The sequence below is a fragment of the Gobio gobio genome (genome assembly GCF_949357685.1).
Source record: "Gobio gobio genome assembly, chromosome: 1".
In the NCBI taxonomy this organism is placed as follows: domain Eukaryota; kingdom Metazoa; phylum Chordata; class Actinopteri; order Cypriniformes; family Gobionidae; genus Gobio; species Gobio gobio.
Window position 1 is genome coordinate 55377272 of NC_137097.1, and position 27498 is coordinate 55404769.

General features: G+C 38.0%; 1 protein-coding gene across 1 annotated transcript in view; it reads right to left on the reverse strand.

The window, feature by feature from the left end:
- The window catches only part of thraa (thyroid hormone receptor alpha a), a 51819-nt gene extending 28665 nt beyond the window's left edge, over positions 1–23154 (reverse strand). Inside the window, exon 1 of the mRNA XM_079822905.1 lies at positions 22869–23154. The gene's annotated coding sequence lies outside the window, so the exon portion shown is untranslated. The remainder of the gene's footprint in view (positions 1–22868) is intronic.
- Positions 23155–27498: the final 4344 nt, after the last annotated feature.

Consider the following 27498-nt stretch of genomic DNA (forward strand, 5'->3'; position numbering starts at 1 on the left):
CTTTACAGTGTGTACAATCGCTGAGCTTTAGGAAGCCCCTGAGCTAAAGTTTTGGTAAAGGGTGTTCAGCTTCCGAAACATGAGCTGTAAGCGGTAGACCAATCACAACAGATTGAGCCATCTGACCAATCGGAGCAGAGTAAGCCCGGGGTTAAAACTATGACTGTCAATATAAAATAATACAATAAAATAATGAATAACCTTGTGTGTTTTTTGAAAGCAGAATAAAAACAGTAATAATGCATTTAGTTTTGCAATTTGGTAACACTTTACAATAAGGTTTCATAATAATTACCATAAGAGAGACTTTGGAGCAGGAATGAGGACATATTTGTTATCTCTCACATACAGCATAGCCTTATTTTCCATCAGGTTACGGGGTTACAAAGCAAAATGCACAGAGCTGCATTAAGTGTCTGAGTCGGATCATGTTAAGTTTGAATAAATATTGTAAAAGCCTCTCACATGTTTTCACAATATAAAGGAACACGCGCTTACCTTACCTTGATCTGAGTGCCTACTAACCCTAAAGTAAATCTGCCATTGAGTTTCTGTTTGCTAAGGATGCAAAGGACAAATCAGATTGTTGGCAGTAATGCAATACAAATCCAATGTTTGAATTTGTGCTTACAACAGCCCCTGATCCCCTCTGAGTCCACAAAACACAGGCATTAGGTCCATGAAGTCCATGGCACCAGTCGGCTAAGCATTAGATTTAGGGGTTAGATGGGGTTTAACAGGGTTGTCAGTTCATGGGGAAGAAATGGATTGCATGGGGGGGAAACATATAAATGTAATCCAATGTATTGTTTCTTGCTCAAAACATTCTAGACAGATTCATGGATTTGGGTCCTCTGGCAATGTCCCAACAGTTCCTGAGAGGTACTGTGAGCATGTGGTCAGGCCAAAACAACAACAACAAACCCTGGGTTACACACCCAGGATTCAGAGCCAAACATCAGATTCAGAGCCAACATGTTCCACCACCTATTATATATTGTTGCACTCCTACAAACCCCAGAGAAACACAAGCATATTTTTCTTCATAAAAAGAAAAAAAACTAGCTGAGGCCATTTAAAGGGCCATATAATTTCCCAGGGGCAAAGACAATTTCGGTGGTTAAGCTTAGGCAGATCAATTTACACTAAATACAACTAAATAAACTATAAAAGCATAGGTGACAAACAGCAGTTTTAAAGGGAGAAATCTTTCCTTATTTTACACCAAGAAATGAAAAAGAGTTGACAAATGCTCATGAGATGAAGACTCAATGATGTTTTATTTTACATGGAGCCTGTCGGTCGCCTCAAGGAACAAACACGTTGAGATCACATTACCAGCTGAACGCTATCACTTCTCTATAATACTCAACATAAACCATAACTTCATGGATACATAGCTGATGTCAACGCTTTATCAGTTTTACTGAATAATAAAGATTGTTCCTTCTTAAGTTCAAAAGTGCCATAATGTTTTTCATCTTTCATTTGAAAGTGGAGATAATCTTGGTGGTGAAAGTTCACACTAACTGGTTCGCTTTGGTGTTTACAGCATTAAAGAGAAAGATACTGTACCAATAAAAATAAAATATCATAGCAGTTCTCTGCAGAGAACTTGATGCTACACAAACCAACACGTTTACACAAGGGGACACCACTTCACTTTGAGCGTCTTATAACAAGCTACTTTTTCAGACAAGTATAGTGCTACAATAAAGCTGTTTTTATATCATATTATATTGTGTACACTGCTTTACAGCTGAGCGAACTGTGGTAACAATCAAACGTTCTCCTAAAATGTCCTCTCTCTCTCTTTCTCTCTCTCTCTCTCATTTGAAAGATCTGGAAAGTCGAATATATTTTAGTGATTAGGTTTGTTTGTAAAGTTTAAAAAGTAGCAATTCAGAGGATCTGTTTACATCACATAAATTCATCAGTTTTCCCCGAAATACATTGAAGTGGCCAGTGAACATGGGAGAAGGAAAAACTTTATTGTTTCATGCACAATGTGTATCTGATATGAATAAAACATTTATTTAAATTATAATTGAAAGGATTATCATTGCTGCAGCTTCCATAGATATCAGTGTATGGAATTTAAATTTAACAAACTGTACATGTCTTTTTTTATAGGCTAGTAATTCATTTAAATGTCTAGTTAAATCTCTGAAACCTCAAATAAACATGGTGTGGTTGAATAGTGATAAATGAATCGTGATAAATGAAAAGCACTGAGCGTGTCGTCTCTGGCTCAGCGCCAGCCAAAGCGCGGAGGAACTGTTTGCATTTATCAGCGACGCAAACAAACAAACCAAAATAATAGACATGACTTTCTCAGGCCACATGTAAAATGATATGAATTATTAAAAAGATTATTAAAATGAATACGTATGGACAGTTGGTGACAGTAACAGTTCCGTTTATTCCCCTCATACTGACATGGATGTTTACAGAGCAGAGGTCACATTTCCTTAATTCCAAAGGGAGAGATGGACTTTTGTCTTCATTAATATTTTGCGCTGTATTATTTGGTTACTTATTTCTGGTTCAAAAGGTAGCAAAAAATAACACTTTCAAATCTAAAGTGTGTTCATGCGATTTTATGCTTTGTTGCGAAATTAATGAATGCATATTAACGTGATTATTTCTCAGACTATAACCGTACCAACAAAATCTATAATCGATTGAAACATTTTGAAACAATATTTTTTTTTTTTGGAAGCCAGCTTTATTGGCAATATTTGCGGGCACCATATGTTTTCATTAATTACATCGTCCGTTATTTCTTTATGCCTTTTTGAACTTTTTTCATATGTTGTGCCATGCGCAGATGCTTGCATTTTTTTATATACCTGGTTTGGAAGTATCTTTTTCGTTGGGACGTTTGGAACAACATGAGGGTGAGTAATACTTACAGAATGTTTATAAAAATATAAAAACTTTTCACAGTCTGAATAATAAATCAAAGACATTATTTCCTTTATCCATCACATTAGAAATGCATGGCTAAGTAAAGCACACTGCATTGTGGGATACATTATTCCACATGTAAGCTCTGTTGTACACTACTCTGCTCTTTTCTGTATTTCATGCAAACAAACAAAAAATTCATACTGTGCACACAACACATACTATATACTGCAGTGCAGGTAACAGCAGTATGTTAGTATCCCAAAGTCCTAATCGTGACTCGATTCCCTTTAATGCCACAGTCCTTCAGTCCAAAACTACTGACACTGATTAGTGTACATATATAGTAGCAGAGGTTGGATGGCTGTTAACTCAAACAACAGGAGGATGAGTTACTCAAAATGAATAAGTACTCCATGCGTTTCTATACGTGTTTGTGTTTGCGTTTGCTTTAATCACTATAAGGCTATACTTTGTCTCCATGGAGCTCAAGGTGTGGCACTATCATAAATGTCACAGCACATAGTTATGTTGCCAACTTAACAGACACATGTCGCACTATCGCAGAAAGACAAACACATAGTTGTGAGGGAAAACAGGGAGGTGGTGAGGGCAGGACAAACCAGACAAACACATAAATCACCCTGCTGGAATATATATACCTGCGATCTTCACATTTACATGCAGACTCGCACACAGTCACGCAGGATCAACAATCTGAATGAGGTGAATGAGGGGGCAGAGGGAGGCCAGTGGAACGCGATCTGCTTCGATCTTCTGGTTACAGTGCTATCGCTGTAATGCGAAATAGCTTTTTGGGGAGACGCAGGGGTCACAGCCCGACACTGGGGACATTTCCACTGCACCTGTGCCGCTCTTTAAACAAGCTGCCACTCTATACAGTCATTGACACTTCATACGCTCATGGCTCACAGCACCGCACGTGCATTCAACATAGCGAAGCATTCTGGGAAAGCCTTTCCGGGAAATGAGGGGTTTGTGTTTTTGTGTCGGCCTGAATGTACACTGCGCAAAGAAGCAGATATGAAGTAAACAATGAAGTCAACAAGGAAAATGATTGGCAGCCATACAGAACTGTGAAATATGATATTTTTCTCTACATCCGACATATGTTCTGATCATGCCATCTGAGAGGGTTTTCTAGCCAAAGAGGATAAAAAAAAGAACAGAGCAGTCGAGAACAGTGATTTGAGCCCTCAGATGTGACAGCAAATGGCCAATTTATCACGGTTGCCCATCAGTCAAAGGCAAATGTTTGATATTAGTCACATTTAATGGCTTGATAGTAATAAATACGTTTTTTTTTAAAGATTTTATTTATGTTGTGATGCGGGGGAATGATGGAAATGTTATTTCATTGACACAATTGCAAAATCTAGTTTCACACTACAGTTCAAATGTTTGGGATCGGAAATGTTTCCGGAAAAAGTCTCTTATGTTCACCAAGACAGCATTTATTTGTTAAAGGTCCCATTCCGCATGATCCCATTGTTCAAACTTTAGTTAGTGTGTAATGTTGCTGTTAGAGCATAAATAATACCTGTAAAATTATAAAGCTCAAAGTTCAATGCCAAGCGAGATATTTTATTTAACAGAAGTTCCCTTTCAAAGCCTACAGCGAACGGCTGGCTTGGACTACATCCTGGTACTTCCTTCTTTAATTACGTCAGTAGAGCAGTAGAACAGACTAACCTCCGCCCACAAAGAAACGCGAAAAAGGGGGCGCGGTCTTGTTGCTGTCCCACGTGGAGAAGCGGACGGTCGCGTGGAGAAAAGGAACTGTTGCGTTGAGTGTGTTTATCGCCATGTCATCGAGACGCTGTTATTTTCATCCAGGAGTCAAATCACCTTTGTTTGGCTTTCCCAGGGACGCTGTAGAGATTATTGAACGCATACATCTCCCCGTTAAGAGGCGTGACCTTTCCAACATGCGCTAAGCTGCTGTCGAATCACAACACAGGAACTGCTGGCACGTGCGCTAAGCTGCGGTCGAATTACAACACGGTAAGCGCTGGCACAATCAGAACTCGTTACGTATTTCTGAAGGAGGGACTTCATAGCACAAGGAAATCACCAGCCGTTTTTAGGACAGTGGAAACAGCGGTACACAGATAAGTACATTGTGTGAAAAATACTGTGTTTTTTTACACGCGAAACATGAACACATGTTATATTGCACACTGTAAACACAATCAAAGCTTCAAAAAAACACGAAGAACGGGACCTTTAAAAAATACTGTAATATGAAATAATACAATTTCAAATATTTGTTTTCTTTTTGAATATATTTTAAAATGTAATTTATTCCTGTGATGGCAAAGCTGAATTTTCCATTACTCCAGTCTTCAGTGTCACATGATCCTAATCATTCGTTTGGTGCTTAATTATATAGGATAAGGATTAAAATAACAGTGTTTTTTTAAGTAGAAATATTTTGTAGCATTATAAATGTTTTACTGACCCCAAACTTTTGAATGGTAGCGCAACTCTCACGAAAAAGAGGTAACCAAGACTGTTTCAATAACCTCGAACCCTACAAAGGGTGTCCAAATGGCCCAGTTCAGTGGGGCCAGTTTTGTTGCTATCATCCATCACACAGCTTGTTCACACTTCTTCCATCTGGAAAATGTTTAGAGAGCATTGATGCCAAAATACTTCACATCACCAAACACGCTGCCAAACTATTACATCCTGTCTGGACTCCACATTCCCTGTTCCCTCCAACAGTTTAATATGAAATACAATAGAACTATAGACTTTACACTCACATCTAGGGATTCACCAGGATGCACAAAGCTCTGCTTCAATTACATGTGCCAGCCACTCACGACATGCGCTCTTAAAGGGACAGTGATCTTTAAGAGATACTCTTAAATATTGACCAAGAAATAATTTTGTGCCTGCCCCAAAGTTCATGACATGATTACTCTGCACTGTTTACTATAAGCTTTTTAAGTTTGTCTATCTAAATATGCGCTAGATGGTCATCTTTAACTCTTGCGCCACGTCTCACAGCTTTTTTACCGTGTCGCACTTGAGACCCAGCCTTCTTTTCCATTCATGGCTCTGCAGTTGGATACTATTATGCGCATTGTTCTGTTTGACCATCCCCTTTATGCCTGTTACCCAGACGTCAAAAATGTTGTCTAATTGAACAGATAGTGAAACTAAAGTGCTTCAATCTCCTCATGCGGGCGGATGAAGAAACAGCACAGACAACATTGCTGTGTGAAAGGGGCTATTGTGCAAGCATGAGTGGAAGCAACTAATGATCGATGTAAAATAACTGATGTGCAAGAAACACAAAACACAACTTATGTTGTGCCATTTGAATAATTTTGCAGAACACAAAATTCTCGTTGCAACCACTTCCTTCCTCCAGTGACAGTCAAACTGGTTTCTGCTTTGTCAACAAGTGGGTGCTACAGTAGGTGTTGACCAAATAAATCCTACATTCCCAAGAGCAGTTATTTAAAACTTACAAGAGATGAGGGTTTTGAAATTAAACCTGAAATCTGTTAACGTGAACTGACTATCATAACTACACATATTTTAGATCTACATAATGAGAACGTCTTACAACTTTATGTTTTTAAAAAATTACCTAAATAAGTCAGCGATTCTTCATTATTAAAGGTCCCATGCCATGGATTTTTTATTTTATTTTATTATGTATTCTGAGGAGTACTTATATTGTTAGTATGATTTTTACATCATAAAATGTCATAATTTAGAAATAAAAGGCATTTTTTCTATACTGATGTTTGCCCTCTGGCTGAATGCCCTGTTTCAAGGGGCGTGTCTGCTGTGAGACTTCAGTAAAAACGCCCACTGTTGTGATTGGCTGACATCTTTGCATTTGAAATGAGCGGAGGGGGCGTGGTTTAATGAGGTCTACGAGGCACAAGCCTGCCAGAGAGACGGATGTCACTTCTCATCAGTTCTCTCAGCACGTCTCAGTACAGTGAAATGTTGTAGTTACTAGCATATACTTCAGGTTATTCGTTTATTTCTAGTCGGAGGGACTGTCACTCATGTCAGAAAGTTAGTAACTTTAGTAAATGATGGATCAGCGCTGACTCGAGATGCGAACCGTTTAGAACAATTCAGTCCGATTTGGTGAACTGTTTCGTCCGGTTCACTAAAAAGAACCGGTTCAAAAGAACAATTCGTTCGCGAACTGGACATCAATGGACCAGAGACGGAGCGATTGCTAACAAAGTTATATATTGTAACTAGTTGTGAGAGCGCTGTCAGCGCGAGATTATTGTGTTTGTATCTGAGAGTTCTGAATAAACACGAGTCCCAGTCACGTCGAGCCGTCTTCCTCCTTATTCTACCAACTTTGTAACACATGTAATGTACCATTACAGGAGATGAACGAGTTACGAGTAAGTGTTGATTATTGCATTATTTTTAGATATTTTCCTATCATATGAAAAGTGTCAGTGACGCACATTGAGTACACAGAGCAAACAAAGACACAACAGGGCAGTAATCAAATGTAATCCACTTTATTGTGTGGATAGCTGGCTAGCCTAGCCCGGAGACCCTCACGCTTACCCTCCTTCTGCTTAATCTCGCGCCGCGTTTGGTGCCTCCGCTGTGGGCCAGATGCAGTACTGGGAGTCGGTGATGTTGAAGGCCAACCGGTCAGTGCAGCCCGAGCCTCGCCGTGCGTGATGTTTAGAGATGTGGCTCTGCCGATGTTGAGCAGAAACTCACGACTGTATGTACATTTTAAAACAGATAGACGCGACGAGGACGTACAAAAACACTGACTCACAAGAAAGAAAACACTGTTCTGTCGGGAGAGAGAGAAGCCGCAGCACGAATAATAAAGTTCTGTGTGAACTTGAATAATTAGCTACACATCAGAAATCCCTGATCACAGATCAGAAGGAACTAAAAAAAGACTTCTGTTTTCATTTGTACATCCAAACAATGAGAAACTGCCAGCATTCACTCGTTCACAAGCCATGATCTCTCGAGGACAAACAAATATGGTGCTCGCATGGGCGTGCCAAATTCTCTGGGCGGAGGAAAGGGAGGTAACCGTTCCTGTTATGACGTCATAACAGGAAGATTCTATATCAGCTCGTCTGGGCTGTCATTTTCTCAAAGGCAGAGAAAGAGAACCAGAACTCGGTTTACACTGATCAAAATTTCTAGCCACTTGGGGACAATATTCAGGCTAGGGGAACTCATATTAATGTTGAAAAACCTCATAAAATGAAAATGTCATGCCATGGGACCTTTAAATGTCTGAGGAGGAATATGAGGAATCATTCTGGAACATATTTATTTAGATTCATAGATCAGCTTAGATTTGTGCTGATCTAATTCTGATTTATTGATTTAATAAAACCTTTTAAATTGCAAACATTATTTTGTTGTGTTCAGTTGACATTACAATTTTGCCCATCACATTAACTTAATATTGTGTAATTTAAACTCTGTGTTAATGGATTGTAGATTGTAGTTGTAACTTAATGAAGTTGTCTTCTTGATAACTTGCATACTGAATTTCTAGTTCTGCACGCTTTGCATAGGATCTGAATAAGGAGAGTAAATGTTGAAGTTAAATGTTATTTTATGTGTTTTTAGTGAAGGGAAAGACCTGTTATTGTTTAATGCTTTTATGTTAAAGGAGCTTTGCTGAAGAGATACATTGACGCACTACATCTATACTGTGCTAGTGCGCTTATATCTTACTAGTTCGTTAAAATTAAATAGTAAAAAATAAGCATTTAGCATGTGTATTTGATAGCTGTGTGGATATTAACAGACATATCAAATTGGTTCCAGGGCTACAACTCACATAGTTAGTGCAACTTAATTTTTTTAGAGTAATCAACTTAAAAACATGTGTTTATGTTACAGATAAATTCCTCTAACTCAATAAAGTTTGTTGGTTAACAAAGTAAGTTGACATAACTCAAAAAATTTATTGCAAACGGTTGTTTGTTTGTTTTTTGAGCCAACACATTATTGTATGGTCTATCAGAGTTCTGTTCTTGTACTTTACCAATTAGTGTAGCGATATACCATAAATGCTTTGATGTCTAATAAGAAAATCTCATGACTGATTAAAGTTTACAGCGCACTTATCTCCACGTCATCTCCCATCATCATCACGTTTTCATAAATTTCATATAGGAATGTCATCACATCTCATCTATTCCCTAAGAATGCATACAATTGATCAAAAGTAACAGAAAAGACATTTATAATGTTGTAAAAACAATTCTGTTTCAAATAAAGGCTGTTATTTTGAACTTTCTATTCATCAAATAATCCTGAAAACAAAATATCACTGTCGTGTCCACAAAAATATTTAGCAGCACAACTGTTTTCAACATTAATACTATATGTGTCTTGAGCAGCAAATCATCATATTATACTGATTTCTGATCATGATCACGTGACACTGAAGACTGGAGTAATGATGCTGAAAATTCAGCTTTGACATCACATCATAAATTACATTTTATAATATAAAACAATAGAAAACCTTCATTTTGTACTGTAATAGAATTGTTACTGTTTTACAATAAATGCAGCCTTGGTGAACTTTTTTATTTATTTATTCAAAAATCTTTGACTTTTGAACTGTTGTGTGTGTGGGATTACAAATTTAAGAAAGTACATTGCATTTAGCATTTAACTTCTTAACCCGCACCGGTTCGTGGACGGGGGGGTTGACGGAAGTGGGGGGGTGTGTACTTTTATTAACTTTTGTTTTATACAAAATATTCAATCAACTATCACAAACTATGCATCATTTGAAAGCTAAAACACTCAAGATTCATGTTCTGAACTTGTTTTTGCAATAAATACACCAGAGAGGAAAGGGTTAAATGAAACACTAAAGGACCTGCCATGTAAACATAAGCAAAATATCAGCGTTACTCATCTTTCATCTCCTGTCGTTCAGATCAGATCGGACGAATCCAATAAACACCCGCATACATCTCTGTGTAAGAGTCCACTCTTCAAAATGCATCCCACTTTTTAATCCAAAACAACGAAAAAATAGGGAAAAAACTAAAAATCCTCCGTTGTTTGCAAGAGAGTTTTGAGTTAGCGTGATCAATCATGTCCATTTTCAATGAAATATCGATTCTATTCCGTGTCTGGCAAACTCCCCCTGCTAGAATGGCTTCTCCCACGTGCAATGGTTCAACCCTCGTCTCTCTCCTTCAATCAGAGACTCTTCTGGGATGCATCATATAGAGGAAGCGCTTTACAGGCTTGGTGAGCTGTCAATCATTGCGCCCATGGTTTTCGTTGGATAAAGGCACTCGGTGCCCAGCCAATGCCTTTTCAACAAAGGTTTGATTGATGGACTTAGTAACCAATCAAAAGGCATTATCTTGCGCAGTTTGCGTAAGTAGGCTTTGGTGAATACTGTTTGCGCGCTGGCTGCGCGTTCTCCATGGCGCAACTGTAGTGGAGAGCGCGCTGTCTCTCACTGACGCTTCCCATCAGCTAAATGAGTTTTTTACACTTTGTAATCTCTGTAAATAGTTGCTTTAGTTTTTCAGTAACTGTTTATCCATTATAATTAGTAATATATTGCAGTTTATTGCAGATTTATTTGAATGAAAAACTACTCTTTACAATAGCAAATGTTCTGAAATAAATGGCCTTTTTGAAATGACGCCTAGACTTTTCTTGACATAAAAGCTCACAGAAGCTACATTACTGAGAGAATCATCCTCATATTTGAATCATGACATGATTAGACATTCAGTTTTATATTTAAGTTATTTTCAGGCTCTTAACATTAAATTATAATATTTTTTTCCCTAATTGAAAACAAAAAAACAAAAAACGTGAGTCACTTACATGTATATTTACATGTATATTACTCTGTTCCCATATTACTTTGAGTTATTATGACTCTTGGGTAGCAATATTTCAAGTGTCTAGTTTAAAATAAGACCAGGTTTATGAATATAGACCATAGGGTTTAAGAGCTGCAGACATTTTCATTTGGGTATATCGTTTTCAAAAAATTCCACAAAAATGGGGCGCTTGTTAAGAGGTTAAGGTAAAAATTATGATATCAGATGAATTAATCTGCTATGCAGATATTCCAGGCCAGTTCCTGTTCTCTTCATTGTAAGTAAAATGAGCACCATTTTGTCTTTAATGGCTCTTGGAGCCCCCGAGTGATTGGATTAGCATCTATGCATTTGAATGACACTGTTATGCTGATTGAATCTGGACGGGGGACACAGTTATGTAGGGTGTGTCCTTTTACCTATACAACATTTGCATTGTATTGTTCAGAGTTTCTCCTCCCCTGCTGTATAATCCCTCCCCCTGAAATGTAGATAAATTACAATGTACAACTCCTTTAGTTAGACTTGATGACCTCAGCGGAAAGACAGCTCGTTTTTCTCAATAAAGAATCCTGCTGAACAACCTATCCAAGTTCTCCTGGGCTCTTCTTCAAGAAACAAAAGAAGTTCACAACAGATGGTGCCGTGACCCGGATAGAGTTCCAGCTTCCTCACCTGAAATCCAGATTGAAACTTCAAGCTCAAAGATAAAGATCTGCCTACGTTCCAGACTGGAATCCAGAGCGAAACTTCCAGCTGAACAAAGATTTCCAGACCGAATGTTTCTCTCAACCAAGGGTTGTGGTGAGTGCTGCTCTCTAATCCAAAAGAACCTAAGACCAGTACAAATGTTGTATCCTCTGTGCCACCAGGGAAGAGTTATCGTTTGTTTTTCGTTCTTAATCTGTGCAGATACCACTTGATGGCTGTCCCCAGACCCATATGCACAGACTTTCTCACCTGCGTATGAAGCCACAACCTCTGAAGGACAACTAGACCCATACGCACCGATCCTCACCTGCGTATGAAGCCACAACCTCTGAAGGACAACTAGACCCATACGCACCGATCCTCACCTGCGTATGAAGCCACAACCTCTGAAGGACAACTAGACCCATACGCACCGATCCTCACCTGCGTATGAAGCCACAACCTCTGAAGGACAACTAGACCCATACGCACCGATCCTCACCTGCGTATGAAGCCACAACCTCTGAAGGACAACTAGACACACTACTGAGTCAACTGTCAAGAAAAAAAACAAAACAAAAAAAAACCATGCAGAGATTCACCTACGGGACCTTCAGTCATCCATCAACATGATCAAAATTGCCTTGCTACTACTCATCATGGACATCGCACAAAGTGTAGACTCCAGAAACAACATATTCTTAGAGCTGATGAATATGTCAAAAAACACCTTGTTTGCTGGAAAGAACGTTTGCATGCCACACCTGCCTTCAGTAGGAGCAGGAATCCCATGGGTGGCACATGATGGGAGGAACGTTTGTATATAACATCCTGCTCAGCCAATTCAATGGCAGGTGCACCCTGATTGCTACATAATTCAGCTCCTACTACCAACAAAGAAGATGGCTGCATTCAAGGACTCACTTATGCACAAACATGGTGGTCAAGTACTCTTGAACAAAATCCAACAAGACATTCTTGATCTTTCAGCAAAATTACATCAGATGACTGAAGATAATTCTTCATGAGTTCAACAAAGGACTCACAAGGACTGTTCCAACCACAAAAGAAAATTACCCGTAATGAACTACACGGACCCTAGTGGCATGTTTGTTTCTGTGGCAGCATGTCATTCGTCACTACAGACAATCAACACAGAAACAGTGATATGTGCCTGTAACTTTTTCCAAGTTACATGACTAGAAGATGGGGCTATTGTTAACAAACATAAGCAACAGAATGGACTGATGAAGGTTTAAATTTGTATTATGTGAGAGTTATTAGAACTCTCAAATGGGGAATTGTGGGGTTACAAATTTAAGAAAGTACATTGCATTTAGCATTTAAGGTAAAAATGATGATATCAGATGAATTAGTCTGCTATGCAAATATTCCAGGCCAGTTCCTGTTCTCTTCATTGTAAGTAAAATGAGCACCATTTTGTCTTTAATGGCTCTTGGAGCCTCTGAGTGATTGGATTAGCATCTATGCATTTGAATGACACTGTTATGCTGATTGAATCTGGACGGGTGACACAGTTATGTAGGGTGTATCCTTTTACCTATACAACATTTGCATTGTATTGTTCAGAGTGTCTCCTCCCCTGCTGTATAATCCATCCCCCTGAAATGTAGATAAATTACAATGTACAACTCCTTTAGTTAGACGTGATGACCTCAGCAGAAAGACAGCACGCTTTTCTCAATAAAGAATCCTGCTGAAAAACCTATCCAAGTTCTTCTGGGCTCTACTTCAAGAAACAAAAGAAGTTCACAACAGTGTTTTCATATAACAACAAAATCTTATTTCAAAAGATCAAGGATGTTTGTATTGCATGTTTGTTGTAATGTAATAATTTAATCATATAAGTTTATGTCCCACATAGGGATGGGCGATATCTTATCGTTTGCGATATACCGAATTCCTGAATACCTGAATAATACCAAATTAATTCTCGAAATAAACGAGGGGCTAACTGAGGGCAATCTGAACCATACAGATGTATTTTCACTCGCTGAGCGCTTAAGATATTCGCTCTTTCTCAATAGATCGGTAAAGCATACTATTTCAGTTCATCTCGATGAATGCGCAGTGTATTTGACGCACATTAAACACTAGTGTGAGGCGCGCGACTGAGAGCGCTCAGTGTTTCACACACACTCAAAGAGAGAGCGAGAGAGTCTTATACCACACAGAATTGATGTGCTACATGTAAACAATATCCTTTGTTGTATTTTCCTGTAAAATAATGCCGTTTATTTGGAATTATTCAGCCTTTCATGAACAGGAAGAAACGAATGCACAAACGGAATCTCATTGGCTGGCGTGCAACTATTACTGTGTTTTGATTTCAGCAAATCAGTTTGAATGAGCGCTGACAACGTGATTAATATTCATGAACCCAGAAGCTCATTATTCCTTAGTCCAGTTTATTTTTATTAGTAGAAGAATTTGTGGTATTATTAACTCAAATTACTGAAGTTCTATCACTAAATCATTATTTTCAACTTTTTTGTAATCTGAAGACATTTTTGGGATAATTACTTTTGCTGTTTCTGCTATTTTTACCACTGTTTGCACCATGAGTGCATGAATACATACAGAATCGGTTTACATATAAAACTTGACATTGATTTGAATTATTATTGTTTGTATTGTGTGATGTTTTTCAGCACAGTTGCACTATTTAAACATTACCTCCACTTTTACAGAAGACAATTATATCTGCAACTTTTCCATTTCTGAAAAGGCTGGTGTGGAATTTTACATAAAAAAAAATAAAAATAATAATAATAATATATATATATATATATATATATATATATATATATATATATATATATATATATATATATATATATATATATATATATATATATATATATATATATATATATATATATATATATATATATATATTATAGGAGCCTATTTGATGACAGGTACGTTTTACTAGATCATTGTTTGTTTTTCTGAGTCTCTCAAGAATGCATGCAGCTCTCACTTGCATCCAAAAACATGGGGAATGATACTACATTTATCGTCATTGATATCGTTATCGCAATAAATACTAGAAAATTTCGGGATACATTTTTAAGTCTATATTGCCCATCCCTAGTCCCACGTGTATCAAATTATGTCTATAGCAGATCCTTATTTGTAGTGACCAAAACTGTATTACCAACTTGTCACATATTGTCACATATTGTCACATATTGACGCTTGGTCAGGACCCCTCTGTGTCACTTTTTAACTAACAGGGTACCACTTTACCATCATTTTTCCACGCACAGGGTACTCCATTAATTTCAGTTGTTTGCCCAATGCGTCAGATCGAAACGCATTTAATTCTATGCATTTGTAAAAGAAGACATGAATTTATAAATATTTATAGGCTACTTTTATATTTGGGAGCAACTAACCCCAACTCCTACCCTAAACCAACCCACTTCTAAACAATATAAAACACATAACAGGCAAATAAAAGTACAGTCACAGGTATTTATTGCAAAAACTGACCAAAACAGTATAAAAGTATTAACTCTTGTTGCATCCCAAGTCTTCTGAAATCATACGATATCTTTATGTAAAGAACAGAGTTGATCCTAATTGTTTAATCGCTGAAATGATGATCCTGCCGCTCCATGAATGCAGGCACAAACTCAGTCATATCATTCAATAGATACACATGACTCTTTAGCATGACACATTGGTCACAAGACATACGAGAGCAAATTACATTTTACAATCAAAGCTGATATAGTGTTGTTTCGGGGGGCAATTTTTGAATGTGTGCATGATCTTCGGCGGAAGGAGATGCTGATTGCTTTTGGGGATTTTCTTCATACAAATCAATCGTTTGGCCTCTGAACACATGGAATATTTGTATTGTTTGAATAAATTGTGCCTGCAGTCATATCTGTCTGCTATATCCTATGTTTTATATCATATAAAACACAAATGGTTTAGGGAAAAGGTTTCTCATTGAAATCAATGGAGTACCCATACAAATGACGCTAAAGGGGTTCCCTGTGCATTAGAAAGTGACACCGAAGGGTCCTGACCAAGCGTTAATACGTGACGAGTTTGGACTGAGAACATGTTGGTTGATATAATAATTGAAAAATAATTATATTTTTGAGATAATAACGGATAATAGCTGTTAACTCTTGTCACAAGGTCAGACCTCTGTGGTTTAGAGGGAGACACTCACTGGCCATTAGTGTTCATAGGGCCATATCTGTCTCTGACTTCCAATTACAAACTCTACTGGTGATTGGTGGTGCCTGGGTCTTACCACATTTCTTTACAACAGAAAGAAACCAATTGCGATGACTTCACAATACCATCTAACTGCTTTAAACACAGAAGCACATTTCCCAGCTAATAACACAGAGAAAAAAACGTAAAGCTACACTGTGTGATATTTTCCCCCATCTAGTGGTGAAAAGGTATATGACCATCCAGTGAATTTCCGATTTCGTTTTAACTCCTACGGTGGCCGATTTAGTCCAAGATTAACATGGCTTCCAGTTCGACCTCGTCCACATTCGACACAGTGCCATCAAGTGTTAAAACGCGAAAGCAACATGGCGACCCGCATTCGAACCCCTTACCCGTATGTATTTTCAATGGCATATTATAAACTTCCGAGAATACTTTATTACTTGAAAGAAGTAAATATACATTAATGAGCACATATATTTTTGAAAGAACTAAGTGTTTTTAGCTAAGAATAAACTAAAAAAGTTACACAGTGTAGCTTTAACTGAAAAAGGATAGAATAAAAGATATGAGATGCAAGCAGAAGAATTTTGTAAGTAATGTGAGATGAGACAGGAAGCCAATGGAGGTTAAATAAAATAGGGGTATTATGAGCAGATCGTTTAGTGTGTGTTAATATTCTCTCAGCAGAATTTTGAATACATTGTAAGCGGGTGATTAAGTGCAATGGTAATCCGGCAAAAAGAGCATTACAGTAGTCGAGGAGTGATGTAACAAAAGCATGCACTAATGATTCAGCCTCTTTTGGGCAAACATAAGAACAAAGTTGAGTTAAACGGTGAAGCTGGAAAAATGCAGCTTTGGAAAGTTTACTAATGTAAACATCCAGAGTCAGTGAAGGATCAAATGTAATGCCTACATTTCTGACAGTAGCAGATGGAAAAATTGTTGTAGCAGCAAGGTTGAGACTGGGAAGGGAACATTTTTATAGTTCCTCCTGAACCAAAACAACGAGCTCATGGTGTGTTCATGTTCTGCCCGGAGCTGTCCACATCCTCAGACTCAAATTTATGCATTTCTATGTCAACACTATCAATGTGAATCTGCAGCAGTCAGGTGGTGCAGGTCAGTGCTCTTTAAAGGTCCCATGGCGTGGATTTTTTAACAATTATTTTACAATGTTTCCTGATTTGTACTTATATTGTTAGTATGATTTTTACATAACAAAATTTCATGATTTAGAAATAAAAGGCATTTTTCTATCCTGATTTAGCCCTCTGGCTTGAATGCTCTGTTTCAAGGGGCGTGTCTGCTGTGAGACTTCAGTGAAAACGCCCACTGTTGTGATTGGCTGACATCTTTGCATTTGAAATGAGTATTAGATCTTGTTGCGGAGGGGGCGTGGTTTAGCGAGATTTGCAAACACTGCCAGAGAGAGAGACGGACTGCATGTGGACCAGAGAGACAGAGAGCTGGAGAAATATAGCTGATAAAGTTTTATAGTACCGAGTTGTTGAGAGCGCTGTGAGCACGAGTTCTTTTTTTGTTTGTATCTGAGAGTTCTTAATAAACACGAGTCCCAGTCACGCCGACCCTGTAGTCTTCCACCTTATTCTACGAACTTTGTAACATGTGGAACCCCTCTCGAATACTTTTACTACGTTTTTTTTTACCATTACAGCTGTCGAGATGAACGAATCGTCAAAGTGTTGATTATAGCATTATTTTTAGATCTTTTCCCATCACATGAAAAGCTGCAGTGATGAGCATTGAGTAGACAGACAGTCTGTTGATCGCGTGAATGCAGTGATCTCCTCATTGCAACATGTTTTCTCTCACAAAATGCTTTCACCACAATTAACAGCAAACACAACATCGACATGAATATAGTAAGAGCTTTGTGCAGCATAACAGCATCATTTATTATAATGTCAGTTTGGGCAAGTGTGCAGATATACTCGTGTGATTGACAGCTTCAGCCATTATAAAGAGAGTTTTATTTGATCGCTCTCTGTAGTTTAACACACTTTAAATAACAGGTTTGTTTCATGCTGCTAACAGAAACGATGCAAAGTTGATCGTTTTAGTCACTGGCTTGATTCAATGATGCATTACGCTTAGGGCATCAAGACGGCCAGCGGCAGGACTGACAGTATTAAACGATTTAGAAAGAAAGTCTGTGTGAACTTGAATAATTAGCTACACATCAGAAATCACTGATCACAGATCAGGCATTAATGAACACTGTTACTCACTGTTTGTGGCGGTGCTGTTGAATCCATATCATAAAAGTCTGTTTGTAAAGCCTGTGCTGACATCGTGACTGATAAACGGAATCCATTTTCTCCAAATTCTCTGGGTGGGCAAAGCAGAGGAAGGGGAGGTAACCTTTCCTTGTATGATGACATAACAGGGAAGATTCCAGATCGGCGCGTCTGAGCTTTAATTTTTTCAAAGGCAGAGCAGGATACCCAGAACTCGGTTTACACCTATCAAAATTTCTAGCCACTTGGGGACCATATACAGGATAGGGGGAACTCATATTAATGTTAAAAAACCTCATAAAATGAAAATTTCATGCCATGGGACCTTTAAGTTGTTTATGTTCATTATTATTGAAATGTTATGTGCTTTGAGACTTCCTGAGGTAATTTAATGTCACCTCTCTCATCTTGCGTTGCTTTGCAGACTATGTGCTATGTGCGTTCATGAGTGCTCTGAAGCAGGGTTGCTAGGTTTTCACAACTAAACCCGCCCAATTGCAACTCAAATCTAGGCCAAAACTAACCCCAATTCCGCGGGAAAACACAGGGTTTGAAATTAACACCCGCCAATTGTTTCTACATTAATTCGGTAATTCGAAGCGTGACTGTGAAATTATTACAATTTAAAAATATTAAAAACTCAGATGTTTAATGACAGAAACGATGTGTGATTAATTAGTTTTAACTTTGGCAAACATTTTAATAAATAAATAAATAAATATATATATATATATTTATAATATATATAAAGTACTTATATATATATATATATATATATATATATATATATATATATATATATATATATATATATATATATATATATATATATATATATATATATATATATATATATATATATATATATATATATATATAAGTTTGACTGTTAATCTGGTTCATTTCTCTTTTTTTCTTTTTGGCTAGTAAAAGTTCTGAATGGCCTTTAATATATATGTATATAACTTTTAATATAATCACTGGCTTGTATGAATATAGAGTTTAATTAATATAAGTGGTGTTTCATACATGAAATCATAAGTAAAAAAAAAAAAAAGCAAAGCATGCAAACTAATTATTACAAAATCTGAATTATAAATTAGCAACATGACTCATTTGTGATCACATGCATTTTAAAGTAATTGACTTTCTTTCTGCTGTGTTTTTGGTCCAGACAATGGAAGTAATTTGGTTACCAACATTTTTCAAAATACCTTCTTTTAAATTCAAAACTTATGAGCATTGTTAAACCCGATATATGAAACCATGTTCATCAGATCACCTGACAAGTACGTGTTAGGCATCATCTGTTGCTATTGGTGTAATCCATGCCCTACATGCTTCAGGCACGTAAAGAAATGGCTGCTAAACTATACAAGATCATGGAGCTGAATCAGTTTACTCAGAAACCCGCTGCAAATAGGGCACTAAAAATAAAGTACTGTAAATAGAACACAAACAGGGCACCATTTTGTATCGTAAGCTTCAACGACTGTTTAAAGCACGGAGGAATACCCCAAACGTACATTTTGTTCAGACAGTACAAGAGCGTGCCGGGAAGGAGGCAGTTCCCTCATATGACCTGCTGCGCGCTCCCGAGACTCTGCCGCTCTGACGTCAACATATAATGAATGCAGAAAGGGACGTCAGCTGCGCTGTTATGCAACTGAACTATTTAACTACCTCGCTCGTTCTTACAAGCGCACAGTGTGCAGAACCCCCCAAAATGCAGGACACGGCGTCCCACAGGTCACATCGGCCCAGGAGTCGCGCTGAAGTGTCTCCCTACTTGTAAACAGTGTCTGAAGCAGAAACCTGAGGAAGACTGGAGCTGACGGACTGCTTATCGCATATGTTCCAGTCTAGGTTCTTTAAGGACGCGCGTTCCCATCGTGCACTGAATTATTTAGCCCCTCGTGAACAAGCATGCTGGCACGATTATGATATTTTGTCTTACGAAGTTACGATTATAGTCACTCACAAATAATTTTGATTTGCGATTTAATTGTCATTCACATCATGAAGTCACCATTTATAAACATTATACTTGCAATCACAAATTTCCAACAATGATTTTGTAAAAAAAAATATTTATGTTTTAAATATTTCTCTTCTCTGTCCACTTTAGTCCATTTTCAATTCACACTGAAATCAAAATGGACAATTCGTATTTATTATAAATGATTCATCCATGCACATCATTATTTTTTAATTAATGAGCCCTCATAATCTTTAAAGGTGAACTATGTAGGATTTTTGCAGTAAAATATCCAGAAACCACTAGGCCAGTGTTATATATTTTGTTCAGTTGAGTACTTAGAATATCCCAAATGTTTCCAACTATTTGTAAATCGTGAGAAATTGCTATTTTAACCGAGGAACCGGGACGTGTGAGCTATGCGTTTGAGGGAGTCGCCTGTCGATTGCGTCATATCTGCGTCACCCTCGGTTTCCGGTTTTATTCAGTGAAAAACTTTACTCTCACTGCAGTGTGAACAAGTGTCATAGCAGCCGCCGAGCGAACGTCATAACTTCCTTTTCAACACACTCAGATATATCTAATACGATAAACAGAGTTGCGTTACCTCATATACTCATGATTGGAAAAGAGGAAGTGGCGCCGGCAACCGTGTCATAATAAAAGTCCCGCCGGCGATTATGCCATAATAACAGTCCCGCTCTTCAATCGCTCCTGCGGCCTTGCTCAGCTCCACAACACTCGGTCCTGCTCTGCTTCATACTACAGTAATGTTAATAATCGCATACATGAACATGATTTCTGCCCGAGTCCTATCCTGACTGTTTTCCACCGGCTGTGAGGAAGACCACATGTCCCAAGATTCTGCACTCAAACGTGGCGTCATCAAACTACGCCTTTGTTTTGAACAGGCGACCTCTAGTGGACGGAAAAGTTTTATTAATGTCATAAATGGGGGGTATTCCAGAAAGCAGGTTATGTGACATACCTGGGTATGTTTAAGAGTAAGTAAGCGGATAACTTCAACTATCAGTTCCAAAAACGGAGGTAACTTTGAAGATATGTAAGTATCCATGGCAACTCAATCTCTGAACATAACCTGCTCCATAGCAGCTCATGTGCCAGGGTTAGTTCACCTCAAAAGGGAAATTTCCTGATAATTTACTCACCCCAATGCCATCCAAGATGTTGATGTCTTTCTTTCTTCAGTGGAAAAGAAATTAAGTTTTTTGAGGAAAACATTTCAGGATTTTTCTCCACACAATGGACTTCAATTGCATGCATTATGTTGAACGTTCACTCAATGCAGTTTCAAAGGGCTTTGAAGTGCTTCAAATGGTACTGAGCGATCCCCGCTGAGGAATAGGGTCTTATCTAGCGAAACGATTGGTCATTTTCAACAAAAAATAAATAATCAAATGTATATAGCCTACTTTTTAACCACAATTGATCGTCTTGTGCTGGTCTGCAACGAGCCAGGCATTACGTAGCGTACGTTGAAAAGGTCACGCCGAACGAGGGCGGAAGTACTGCCCCATTGTTTAAAAGTGTGGAGAAGGAGGATCGTTCAAATTTGATTGTATGTTGAATTACATATTTAGTATTTCATTTATCATTGTTTTACCTGTTTTGTTAAAAAAGCGTTTGTATTAGTCTTCGAACATTCACTTTGTAAACAATGGGCGGTACTTTTCGTTCGGCGTGACCTTTTCAATGTACGTTACGTAATGCCTGGCTCTTTGCAGACCAGCACAAGAAGATCAATTGAGGTTAAACGTATATACATTTGAATATTTTTTTTGAAAATGACCGATTTAGCTAGATAAGACCCTATTCCTCAGCTGGGATCGTGTAGTACCACTTGAAGCCCTTTGAAACTGCATTGATGTAGACGTTCAACATTTTGGTTGCAATTGAAGTCCATTGTGTGAAGAAAAATCCTGAAATGTTTTCCTCAAAAATTTTTATTTTTTTTTCACTGAAGAAAGACATGGACATCTTGGATGGCATGGGGGTGAGTAAATGATCAGGAAATTTTCATTTTGAGGTGAACTAATCCTTTAAGAGGTATTCAGTTGCGTGTTATCTAGCCTAATTAATATAGTTATATTATAGATATAACTGAATAAAGATTACTTATCAAATTAAAAGTTTGAAAAATTATTGCACAACCAAATGGTACTATAAGGAGTAGAAAAAGGAAACAGTTATGTAACTTAATAGAAACCAATTAATAATATTTTAGACATATTTATAATATTAACTTTTTACATTATACATTTGGTTTTTATACAAGAAACTAAGCTATATTGATGCCTTTTAAAAACTTCAGGAGGAGCTCCCTCTCACGAGGATAATCATATTTAAGGATCCTTTGCATTTAAAAGATTGCAAACCTCTCGAGTTAATAAAATAGTTTAAACTTAATTAAATATTTCACGTGGACAATATTTATTGCATTTGAAAGGGCTACATTCACACCATCACAAATTAAAGGGATACAAAACTCTTAAGCTACTGATAATGATCGTAACTGTACAGTAGGCTATATTATCTTTCACGAATGAAATGTTTCTACATGACACTAGGGTGGTGAACAACTCGCTCGCCAGTGCCAATCCTCTCGAGTGCAATTAACTGCGGGTACATTTCATAATGTTAATAATACACTGTTCACGTCTGTGTTTTACAAGAACCGGAACAAGTTAACTAGTCGTTTTCTGTGTATGCTAAACAGAACTTTGTAAGTAGCACTCACTTGTGTCCTCTTATGCCGCGTGCAAAGTGCAGAGCTTTAAAACATGCACAGCAGCGCGACGACGGCGCAGATGTTTTACAGCTCTGCGCTTTCGCGCGCACCATAAGCGGACACCTCTGAAGTGAGAAGCTCAACACGACAGCTGACCAGAGGACAACAGGACAATTACTCACCCACTTCCTTATGAATAAAGACAGCCTGCTTCCAAAAAGCGAAATGGTACACTGAAGTCCCACCTATCTCCTTAACGAGCCGTCTTCGTCGCGAATGGCTGTTCAGCGCGTTGCGATACGATTGCAAACCGCTAAGAACTAGTTAAAATAGCAAACATTCGGATTATATCCACTTAGAAGCAGTTAGTACATAATTTGTTTGGTTATGTGTGAAAACGATTATGTTTCGGCTGCCACGACAGGAAAATGCACGAGCTTTACTATAATCGCTCCGCCCCTTTACTGTAAGGAAGAGCTGATGGTATAGAAGTATGTGATTACATCAAATGCTGCTCTCTACAGGTTCACAACAGCGTAAACCTTTTAACTCTATGTGAGATGGATGACCCTGTGTGAAAGTACTTCCTGAGACAGCTGTGTGGTTGCCAGTGCCCACCGAACATCTCGAGGACATTGATTTTTTGTGATCTTGCAACATGCTAGTTCAAACCTCTTTTGTAGGTATATTGTATTGCCAATAATGATGAGATCTTTTTTTTTTTTTTTTTTTTTACAGAGAGGGCTTTTATTTTCCTTTTCGGTGATCAAAAGACAAAACATTTAAATGGAACACATTTGTTATAACTATCATAACTTAATTTTTTGTAGGAAATATTTGTATATAATTCCTATATATATATATATATATATATATATATACACCGATCAGGCATAACATTATGACCTAATATTCCTAATATTGACAGCCATGGCCCGTCGAGGCATGGACTCCACTAGATCCCTGAAGATGTGCTGTGGCTCTGGCACCAAAATGTTAGCAGCAGATCCTTTAAGGCCTGTAAATTGCGACGTGGGGCCTCCATCGATCGGACTTGTTTGTTCAGCACATCCCACAGATGCTCAATTGGATTGAGATCTGGGGAATTTGGAGGCCATGTTAACACCTCAAACTTGTGCTCCTCAAACCATTCCTGAACCATTTTTGCTTTGTGGCAGGGTGCATTATCCTGCTGAAAGAGGCCACACCCACCAGGGATTACTGTTTCCATGAAAGGGTGAACATGGTCTGCAACAATGCTTAGGTAGGTGGTGTCAAAGTAACATCCACATGGATGGCAGGACCCAAGGTTTCCCAGCAGAACATTGCCCAAAGCATCACACTGCATCCGCCGGCTTGCCTTCTTCCCATAGTGTGTTTGGTGCCATGTGTTCCCCAGGTAAGCTACGCACTCGCACCCGGCCATCCACATGATGAGCCCCATACGCAACAAACTGTGATCAAACTTTCTATCAGAACCAGCATTAACTTCTTGAGCAATTTGAGCTACAGAAGCTCAACTGTTTGATCGGACCACACAGGCCAGCTTTCGCTCCCCACATGCATCAGTGAGCATTGGCTGCCCATGACCCTGTCACCAGTTCTTCACTGTTCCTTCCTTGGACCACTTTTGACAGATACTGACCACTGCAGACCGGGAACACCCCACAAGAGCTGCAGTTTTGGAGATGCTCTGACCCAGTCGTCTAGCCATCACAATTTGGCCCTTGTCAAACTCGCTGGCTCGCTTGCCCATCTTTCCTGCCTCTAACACATCAACTTTGAGTACAAAATGTTCACTTGCTGCCTAATATATAAGCCTATATATTTATAATTTGAATCTAATTTGATTTGAGTTTCTTATTTTTATCATCGCAAACATCATTTTTTTGAACCATACATGAATTGTAATATTAAATTCAATATTATGACATGATCATTCTCAATATAAACATTTTAATGGATCTAGTCCAGCAGTCATCAGTGAAATACAGACACAGCAAAAACAAGAAGGGTGGGTTAATTGTCTCATTGGGGTTTGCACAGGTTGTTGAAATGGTGTCATCGCCATCTGAATCAGGACAAGGAAAGAAAGGGTAGAGATGGAGGGCAACTGCTCGTACACTGCAGAGTGATGCTTAATACTAATGTGGTTGCTCATGGATTTGGATTGGTTTTCAGCCATTCGAAAGGAGGTGTAAATGTTTTCATCTCCCCTTCATACACACATTTAGACACCCTTTAATAGCTGGAGCTGTTAATCAAACATGAGTTTATCTTGAGCGTGAGTTTCTCAGTGACTGAGATCAATGTTAAACTTCCTGTTAAAATCAACATATCTCTTATTTATTGATGAAAGCATTCGTGAGAGTTCAGAAATCGAGTTGCAATGATCAGCTCAGCATGTCTGTGATCGGCTACAGTGCTCATCACTGCAACCTTTAATGCCACGATCTAAATAAAATGCCATAGATCTATATAATGCTATAATCAACACGTTTCACGATTAGTTAAAGGGTTAGTTCACCCAAAAATGAAAATTCTGTCATTAATTACTTACCCTCGTGTCGTTCGACACCCGTCAGACCTCCGTTCATCTTCGGAACACAAATGAAGATATTTTAGTTGAAATCTGATGGCTCTGAAAGGCCTCCATTGGCACAATGCATGGACAGCACGGTACACTCTCAAGACCCTTAAAAGGTACTAAAGACATCGTTACAGTCCATCTCACTACAGTGGTTCTACAATAACTTTATGGAGTGACGAGAATAGTTTTTGTGCGCAAAAAACTCTAAATAACGACTTATATAGTGGTGACGATTTCAAAACACGGCATCATGAAGCTTCGAAGCGTTATGAATCAGTGACAAACCGCCAAACTGCAGAAATTTGGCAATCCAAACTGCTGAATCGACTCACTGATTCATAACGCTTCGAAGCTTCATGATGCCGTGTTTTGAAATCGTCATCACTATATAAGTCGTTATTTAGGGTTTTTTTGCGCACAAAAACTATTCTCGTCACTCCATAAAGTTATTGTAGAAACACTGTAGTGAGATTTACTTTGTAACAACGTCTTTAGTACCTTTTAAGGGTCTTGAGAGTGAACCGTGCATTGTGCCAATGGAGGCCTTTCAGAGCCATCAGATTTCAACTAAAATATCTTCATTTGTGTTCCGAAGATGAACGGAGGTCTTACGGGTGTCGAACAACATGAGGGTAAGTAATTAATGACAGAATTTGAATTTTTGGGTGAACTAACCCTTTAACTTTGAGTTATATAGTTACATAGAATAGTAAAAAACGTGCTAAAAGTTTTCAAGAGTTCCAAATGCAATATTTTAATAGCTATTTCATATGCGATGATGTTAGCCAATCACAGCAGTGGGCATTTACACTGAAGTCTCACAGCAATCATGTAAAAATCAAGTGCACCCCAGGAAAAATGATAAAACTATGCAGTTCATGACCCCTTTAATATCATATACAAATATGGTCCAACAAATAAATGTCTGGGTGGTGTAAATAACATGCAGAAAGTCATTTTGTTGTCATGTGAAAATATTGTCCATAAGAGACAATTATCATAGCTGTTATGCAGTGGCGGGACAGTTCTATACGGACACATAGTTACTTTTAGTAAATGCCATATGAATGACAGCGCCACCATAAATCAATAGCAGAATAAACAATGTCTCACTATTTCACTCTGAATTGTCACATAATTAGTCCTGCTTTTGGAGAACCAGTTGCAGTGGATTTGCTACTGTATAGACTTTATTCAAAGCCCATGACTTTAATGAATCTTTGGGCTCGGCTGACCATTCCCTTCTCTGTCAGTCTCTTCTTTAAGAATCACTGCTCACTGTATGCCAATGTACAGGAACGGCACAGAGTTCTTAGTGAATTGGGCTGTGGGGTATCGGTTTGTTCATTAATTCAACGCGAGGACGGGACCACCACTGTTCAGCAGTGCTTTTACTTCAATCAGAACTTATTTTCCCTGCTGGTTGTGAAATTGCGGCAGTGGAACTCCATTATGCTGAAAACTCTTGAGGATACAGACTGTTCACATTCAGAGATATGAATTGTCTCTTTGCAGAAATGAAAACCTAATAGGGTCAGTGATACATTACTTTATTTTAAAAAGAGACATGGGTTTCGCTGTTATACTCTGAGTTGCTTTGTTCTGTCTGAAGAAGGTGAATCTGATTCGTCCAGTGAATCTGAAATGTATCATGTGAATTTGAAGTGCTGCTGCAAATGTGCTTAGTGCTGAATATGATGATTCATGAGTATGAGAGTTTATAAGTGATTGAAATGTCTGGGTTTGTAGTCATTTCGAAGTGTTTCATTATAATAAATGAGGACTGAAAATGCACAATATACTGTGTATGTCTTTATTCATTTCTAAGTGTTTACTCATTGTAGTAAAAATACACTATTTACATTTACCTTTATGCATTTTAGCAAACACATTTATCCAAAGTGTCTTATATTATTTGTAATATATAATGTCATGTTTATTTGACAACTAAAGGAGCAATGCAGAGAAGAAAAGTTTTTTTTATGTGTGTTTGTAAGTGTGCAAGTGCATTGGTTTTAAAGGATTAGTTCACTTTTAAATAAACTTTTGCTGGTAATTTACTCACCCCCATGTCATCCAAGATGTCCATGTTTTTCTTTCTGCAGTCGAAAAGAAATTAAGGTTTTGGATGAAAACATTCCAGGATTTTTCTCCATATAATGGACTTCAGTGGGCTCCAAACGGTTCAAGGTCCAAATTACAGTTTCAGTACAGCTTCAAAG